Source organism: Leptodactylus fuscus, chromosome 2, assembly GCF_031893055.1.
Source record: "Leptodactylus fuscus isolate aLepFus1 chromosome 2, aLepFus1.hap2, whole genome shotgun sequence".
NCBI lineage: Eukaryota > Metazoa > Chordata > Amphibia > Anura > Leptodactylidae > Leptodactylus > Leptodactylus fuscus.
In genome coordinates, this window is record NC_134266.1 from 56343570 (window position 1) to 56352349 (window position 8780).

Sequence of the window (8780 nt, forward strand, 5' to 3'; positions counted from 1 at the left end):
GTGCGTTGCAGCCTGTCCAGAGCTTGGTTAACATACTGCAAATGTGTGTTGAATTGGTTAAATGAGAAATTGCACTCCTTTACCAATTTGGGAATTGATTTTTAGCCTAAAATGACAAGAAACAACAACATACAGCGTCTGGACATAATAGATGCCAATAGTTTGTGTTACTTCTGTGGCTTTCCACCATGTTTGGCTTTATATTTGATAGGTTAAGTGACTTCCAATAAGATAGTGGCTAATCTGAGAGAGAGACATTATATTGTGAGCTTTGTTGTGAACGAAAAAAAATGAGAATCTGAGAATTTGGATTGTGACTTTGTAATTAAATTCAAGAAAATATTAGTTTTTTGTGATTGAAATAATTTTCTTTTATTTTACAAAAACAAGTGTTTTAACCCCTTGGTGATTTGCACAGCAGACAGGTAGTGTTCATCACCATATATATGGATAGTGCTAAAGTTTCACCCACTCAGTGAGTTGGTGTTATGGACATCATGTGTCAGGTGTAACACCCTGCTGTAGCACTCTTGGTTAGAGATAACCTCTAATTGTGGATATTAATCTCTTAGATGCTGAATTCAATCATGACCACAGCATCTACAGAAGGGGTTTTACCTCCAGGACCACTTTCAGGGGGTTCCGATCAATTTTTATGGAAAATCAGTGACCCTGGGTTAGCCTTCTAATTCCCTGTCTTTTGACCCAATCACTGGTAAGATCAATGTCATCATCTGTCAGTAATAAGGAATAAAAGAGTTAAAAAATATAAAATAAATAAACATATAAATAAAGAGGAAGAAACATTTTTACTAGGTAAAAATATTTTATTATGTAAAAATGAAATGAATGTGAATATGTCAGACAAATCCGCAAACAAGTATTGCGTGCCTAAAAAATGAAATGAATAACAATAAAAAATGCATATAAAGCTAAGTATAAGTAGTGAGTCCCTGACTCAAAATTCCTAGAAGAAATGATATCTAAACCTTCACTTTTATTATTATAATGTTAAAAATTATGTAAATGTAATAAAAATAGTTGGGTCACCTGATTCGGTCACTCTAGATTTTCTGACTCCATCAGTCCCATTAAATGGTGATTAGAAATGTGCCGATTGGTGATAATGACCATATGACTCCCAAGCAAACAAAAGCGGGGGGGGGGGGGGGGGATGGGAGCGAATATTCTGTGATGTCCCTCAAATCTCAATCCCTACCTCCCTAACCATATGGCACATGTCACATGCTACTCGGCTAGGGTTAAACAAAAGTTGCTTTGTTGCAGCCCCTAGAGGTGGGACCACAACTAGACCCCCTCACCCAAGGCTACTGGCCTAATGCCACGCCAACGGGGTCTGGTGATCCTGTTGTAATCCTAGGAGTTGCACAAGACCAATAGCACTGTAGTTGTATAAGACATGAAGCTGACTAACTGTCATGCTCCTAAATTAAATCCCATGAAGTTTAAAGCCCATGGCACTGTGGCTAACCTCCCTAGATGTGGACGGGAAAGAAAAATTGACAAGAGATTTCAACACAAGATTGTGCGGATGGTGGATAAAGAACCTCGACTAACATCCAAACAAGTTCAAGCTGCCCTGCAGTCCGAGGGTACAACAGTGTCAACCCGTACTATCCATCAGCGTCTGAATGAAAAGGGACTGTATGGTAGAATACCCAGGAAGACCCCACTTCTTACCCAGAGACATTAAAAAGCCAGGCTGGAGTTTACCAAAACTTATCTTAGAAAGCTAAAAACATTTTGGAAGAATGTTCTCTGGTCAGATGAGACAAAAGTAGAGCTTTTTGGGAAAAGGCATCAACATAGAGTTTACAGGAAAAAAAAAGAGGCCTTCAAAGAAAAGAACACGGTCCCTACAGTCAAACATGGCGGAGGTTCCCTGATGTTTTGGGGATGCTTTGCTGCCTCTGGCACTGGACTGCTTGACCGTGTGCATGGCATTATGAAGTCTGAAGACTACCAACAAATTTTGCAGGACAATGTAGGACCCAGTGTGAGAAAGCTGGGTCTCCCTCAGAGGTCATGGGTCTTCCAGCAGGACAATGACCCAAAACACACTTCAAAAAGCACTAGAAAATGGTTTGAGAGAAAGCACAGGAGACTTCTAAAGTGGCCAGCAATGAGTCCAGACCTGAATCCCATAGAACACCTGTGGAGAGATCTCAAAATGGCAGTTTGGAGAAGGCCCGCTTCACATCTCAGGGACCTGGAGCAGTTCACTTACTCTACCCTTACTCTACCCTGCCATATATGCAGATTTCATTCTAGTGTACAATAAATAGTAGAATGGCTACTGGGGGTTATAGCTCTGGCAATGAAAGAGACAATCACATGACTAGATGACATAGATGATGAGGTTGGATGAAGAGCTCAGTCTATCAAGTCCAACCTATAACCCTGCAGTCAGTGTTGATCCAGGGGAAGGCAAAAAACCCCATCAGGCTCATGCCAATTGCCCCATTTCAGGGGAAAAAATCCTTCCCGACTCCAATCTGGCAGTCAGTATAAAACCCTGGATCAACATGTCCTTAAAATTTAGGACCCATAACCTGTAATATTTTTCTCTTCAAGAAAGGCACCCAGACCCTCTTTAAACATGTTCAATGAATCCACCATCACCAATTCCTGGGGCAGAGAGTTCCAGAGCCTCGCTGTTCTTACTGTGAAGAATCGCCTTCTATGTTGCTGGTGAAACTTTGTCTTCTCCAGATGTAGAGGATGTCCTCTTGTCACTGTCACTGGTCTAGGAGTAAAAATATCCTTAGAAAGTTCTTTGTATTGTCCCTATATGTATTTGTACATTGTTATTAGATCTCCCCGTAGACATCATGACTATGGGCAGACAAATCTTCAAATACAAGATACCTTTGGTATTACTGACTGTAGGTTCTGTATACTGGTTTTACTTAAACAAAGGCGATATAATGTAGTAACATTTGTAGAGATGGTTCTGCAGCAGGTTCGTCCTTGCTAGTCGGGAGTGCTGGCAGCTTGCGTTTATGCGGGAACTGACTTTTTCTCATAGGAATGCATTGACCAGCGTTGATTGGCCAGTGTATAGCATTCGGCCAATCAACACTGGTTCTGCCGGAGGCTCGTATGTGAGGAGGCGGAGTGTAAGATCAGACCACAGCAGTCCCCATTGTTGTCCGATCGTAGACTCCGCCTTGTCACAGACGAGCCTCCGGAAGAACCAGCGTTTATTGGCCGAAAGCTGTACACTGTATAGCATTCGGCAAATCAACGCTGGTCAATGCATTCCTATGAGAAAAAGTCAGCTCCAGCATAAACGCAAGCTGCCAGCACTCCTGACTAGCAAGGAGGGGCCTGCTGCAGAACCAGTGTTGATTTGCCAAATGCTATACAGTACAATCAATGCTGGTTCTGCACAACGAGTAAGATCACATTAGCACTTGCCTCCTGTCCGGAAACAGTCCACAGGAGGACCCAACGAATGTAATATCAGCGCAACTGCAAGCGCTGTGCAGTTAAAGCGCATGGACCCGTTATAGTCTATGGGGTCTGTGCGCTTTAACTGTACAGCGCTCCTCCTAAACACTCTCCTCCTGCTACTCGTGGACTTGGTGACTCTCCTTTGGTCGAATAGTGGTTTCTCCTGAAACGAGCATTTTTTTCCCATAGACTATAATGGGATTCGATATTCGATCGAGTAGTCGAATATTGAGGTTCTACTCGAAACGAATATCGACTCTGGAATATTTCACTACTCGCTCATCTCTATACATTTGGACTCTGTATACAATATTTGTGCTTATGTAATGACAGTATTATGGGTTTAATTTCAATAACTGTAAATGTTATTGTTTTGTGACATGAATGGCGGTATTATTTACCATCAGCAAGTTATTATGTCTGTGTGTTGCTTTATCAATGTATAGCAATTTTATACAGAGGGCCGAGAACAATTAATTCGGCTCTTGCTTTCAGCACTATGGAGAGAACACATTTTTATTGAAACCATTTCTTCTATTATGCATATGGTATAAGGTAATTTCACGTTATTTGATTTTCTTTTCTTTCAGATGCTATGTTATAGATAAGACACAACTACTGTATACTCCAATAAATTAAAATAAAAAAAAACTTGGCTCTACTTTCAGTATCTGAAAGGTCTACAACTTTTGTAGTCACTAAAGCTTACAAGGACATGTGCTATTAGTTACTACGGTAACATGAAACAACCAGCATGTTTACGTCCTTTGCAAGGCCGAGAAGCTTTATAAAATTTAATGTAAAATGTCACATTAACCTACTTGGCCTCTCTTTAAAGAACAATAAGTGATTGGATAACATTTTCTGATTACGCTTTAACCCTTACAAAGTCTGGAATATTCTGACCTCTTGGTGCCATAAAAAGATTTTTTTTTGCAATGACTTCCATTTACTTCCAGATATTTGGCTTTTACCCATGTACGTGTGTTGATATTATACTGTCTTTTGATTCAAAATATTTCACTTTTGACCCCCCCCCCCCCCAACATCCACCGTAAGACAATGGTGGTTGTTGGGTATTTAACCATGATGCCTCAAAAGCTGAGTAAGTGCCATGGCCGTGCTTGTTTACACAGAAGAGACTTGCCAGCAGATTCTGTGGTCAGAGACATCTCAATGTTCCCTCTAAGCTTTGGTATCGGCTGCTGAGAGGAGTAGTTAGGGAACCGGGCTAGGTTCCATCAGAGGTTGCCATACTGTACTTGAATATTGTTATTAGGGAGGAAATACATTGATGTGCGGGGAAAATAATTTCTAGGCTGTTCCCCTTTATGCTACAATGTAATACTCCCAAACACAGCATACTCACCCCTTTAGGTCCCCAACATAATATAATGCCCTATTACAATCCCAACACAGTTTATTGCTTCCTTAGAGTTCCACAAAGTATAATGTCTGCTTGTAACCGATGTACATCCTCCATAGACTGTATTGGACTACATAATTTGGTGTCATCTGCAAAAAAAGACAGTGATATTAATCCCATCTTCTATCTCATTAATAAATAAGTTATATAAGAGAGGACCCAGCACTGAACCCTGGGGTACACCACTTATAACAGAGGACCAAGCACTGAACACTGGGGTACACCACTTATAACAGAGGACCCAGTACTGACCCTAGGGTACACCACTTATAACTGAGGACCATGTACTGAACACTGGGGTACACCACTTATAACTAGGACCATGTACTGAACCCTGGGGTACAAAACTTATAACAGAGGACCCAGCACTGAACCTTGGGGTACACCACTTAGAGGACCAAGCATTGAACCCTGGGGTACACCACTTATAACAGAGGACCAAGCACTGAACCCTGGGGTACACCACTTATAACAGAGGACCCAGCACTGAACCCTGGGTTACACAACTTATAACGGAGGGTCCAGCACTGAACCCTGGGGTACACCACTTATAACAGAGGACCAAGTACTGACCCTGGGGTACACCACTTATAACAGAGGACCCAGCACTGAACCCTGGGTTACACAACTTATAAAGGAGGGTCCAGCACTGAACCCTGGTGTACACCACTTATAACAGAGGGCCCAGCACTGAACCCTGGGGAGCACCACTTATAACAGAGGACCCAGTACTGAACCCTGGGGTACACCACTTATAACAGAGGACCCAGCACTGAACTCTGGGATACACCACTTATAACAGAGGACCCAGTATTGAACCCTGGGGTCTATTACTTATAAAAGAGGGCCAGTCTGAGCTGCAATCATTGTCCACAACTATCTGGATATGAGCCTTCAACCAGTTTTCAATCCAATTGCAAACTATATTTTCCAAGCAAATGGACCTGATTTTACACATTACACATCAATGAGCAACAGTGTCTAACGCCTTCACAAAGTTCAGAAACACTATATCCACAGCCTCCCCTCTGTCCAGACTTCTACTCTCCTCTTTATAAAAACAACTCAAAAAGAAAAGAGACACCGAGCAACCCGTAGTGCAGATCGTACTGATAGTGATAATTTCAGATGACAAAAAACAGGCTCACCTTTTAGGTTGTGTGTACAGGGCCGCCGATAGGCCAGTACTACTGCTACTGGCGTCAGGGGCCCGGCCAAATTCTAAAATGGGGGGGGGCCCGGGCCCCCTGGCGCCGGCAGCAGTCATTATATGTCCTGTTTCAACTCAGATCTGCGTCCAGAGGACGCAGATCTGAGTTGAGCACATAACGCGGCTGAAGCGAGGAGCTGACATGTGTCAGCTCCTCGCCTCGCCGCCTCTCTCCCTGACGCTGACATGTATGCGGCTGAAGCGAGGAGCTGACCTGTGTCAGCTCCTCACTTCGCCGCTGCCGCCTGTCTCGCTGACACATATGCGGCTGAAGCGAGGAGCTGACCTGTGTCAGCTCCTCACTTCGCCGCTGCCGCCTCTCTCGGTGACACATATGAGGCTGAGCCGGAACCCGGCTCAGCCGCATATGTGTCAGCGAGAGAGGCGGCAGCGGCGAAGTGAGGAGCTGACCCGGCTCAGCCTCATATGTGTCACCGAGAGAGGCGGCAGCGGCGAAGTGAGGAGCTGACACGGGTCAGCTCCTCGCTTTAGCCGCATACATGTCAGCGTCAGGGAGAGAGGCGGCGAGGCGAGGAGCTGACACATGTCAGCTCCTCGCTTCAGCCGCATATGTGTCAGCGAGAGAGACACCCAGCGGCGAAGCGTGGAGCTGACCCGTGTCAGCTCCTTCCTTCAGCCGCATGTGTCAGCGAGAGAGACGCGCAGAGAGCAGCGAGGGAGCGGAGGAGAAGGTAAGTTTAATGGGGAGGTGGAACGTGAATCTGGGGGCAGATGAAAGAGAGGACGGCATGACACTGTGGGGACATGAATCTGGGGGCAGATGAAAGAGAGGACGGAATGACACTGGGGCAGATGAAGGAGGGGACGGCATGACACTGTGGGGACATGAATCTGGGGGCAGAGATGGAGAGGACATGAATCTGGGGGCAGAGATGTGGGGACATGAATCTGGGGGCAGAGATGGAGAGGACATGAATCTTGTGGCAGAGATGGAGGGACATGAATCTGGGGGCAGAGATGGAGGGGGGACATGAATCTGGGGGGACATGAATCTGGGGGCAGAGATGTAGGGGGGACATGAATCTGGGGGCAGAGATGGAGGGAACATGAAACTGGGGGCAGAGATGTAGGGACATGAATCTAGGGGCAGAGATGGAAGGGGGACATGAAACTGGGGGCAGATGAAGGGTGTATATGAAACTGGGGGAGAGATAGAGGGGGGACATATAATTTACGGGTGACTGTAGGAGGATTATACTGTGTGCGGGCACATGAAAAATTAACGAGTGGGCGGAGTCAACACAAAAGTGGGCGGGGCTAAATTTGCTGTGGCGCGCAAAGCAAAAATGGCAGGGGAGGGGGGGGGGCAGACACTTAGGCTGTATGGGGCCCCAAAATTCCTGATGGCGGCCCTGTGTGTGTATACACAACTGTTTTGGTGATGATGGGATCACTTGGCCAAGGATCCCTCTCAGGATTGGATGCAGCTGCAGGGTACCTCACACCTCACGGGTGTATGTATAGTATATAAAATTACAATAAGGCAGATGGTAAAGGTAAGACCATGTACTCTTTTAATACATATCATGGATGAAGTGATTTCTGCCTTATTGAATTTTATACCTATACAGGGAACACTTGGAATTATTTATTAGCAGAATTCTGTGTATTGTAAACAGTTGGGCACTTTAGAGACGGTCTGTAATAAGGGAAACACTGTTATATCCGGCCTCATTCTGTGTGTAATGCACAGGAGGGGCAGTAAGGCAACCATTTGGGTCATTGTTTCAGTCAATTGATCTGACAGTATAGTCCGTTTGTTCTTTTAACATGATTTGTGTATGATGCACTCAGGATGGACATTATGGTAATTGTTTTCATTATTTGAACCAGATAATTTACCGTAAGTTTTTAGACTTTGTTTATTTCATTTTTTCTCTTCTGGATTTTTGGAATGAACTACAAATGTATTGCAATTAATCTTGTACATAATTGGATGTTGGGTCAAAGTGTTTTATTTTTTAAAACTGTAAGCAACTGAGAGATACATATGAGTATGCTTTGTTTTGTTTTTATTATTGTTTTAGAACTTTTACACCTGAAGAAGGGCGGAGTTACGCCCGAAACGCGTAGTGTGTTGTTCAATAAAAATCGTATATTTATTCATCCTTTGTGTCCAGGTTTGCAATCACAAAACTGTTATCTGGTCCATCTTTGTACTTTATAAAAACAAAGCAGGTTAGTCTGACAACTTCTGTCCTTGCTGTCTCTCACTTATAATATCACGTACAATCACATACTCTTGTATATAGTCTCTTAACAAGCTCCTCAGTTTCCCTATAGTGGATGTTAAACTCACTGGCCAGTAATGACCTCAGGAAGACTTAGAGCCCTTTTGAAAACCAGGCACCACTAGAGAATCACAAAAACTAAGAATAGGGGTACAACAATGAATAGACTGAGTTCTTTAAGTATTCGAGGGCGTAATCCATCTGGACTCGTAGCCTTGCTCACGTTTACTTTGTTTAGCTTGGCTTGGACCATTTCTATGCTTATCCAGTATAGTATCTTGGTTGATGTGTTACCAGCATCGGTGACACCAAAATCAAATACCCCCTGTTCCTCTGTATATATAGAGTTAAATAACCAATTTAGTAGCCTTGCTTTTTATTTTTCATTCATGGAGAACCAACTCTTCATTACTAT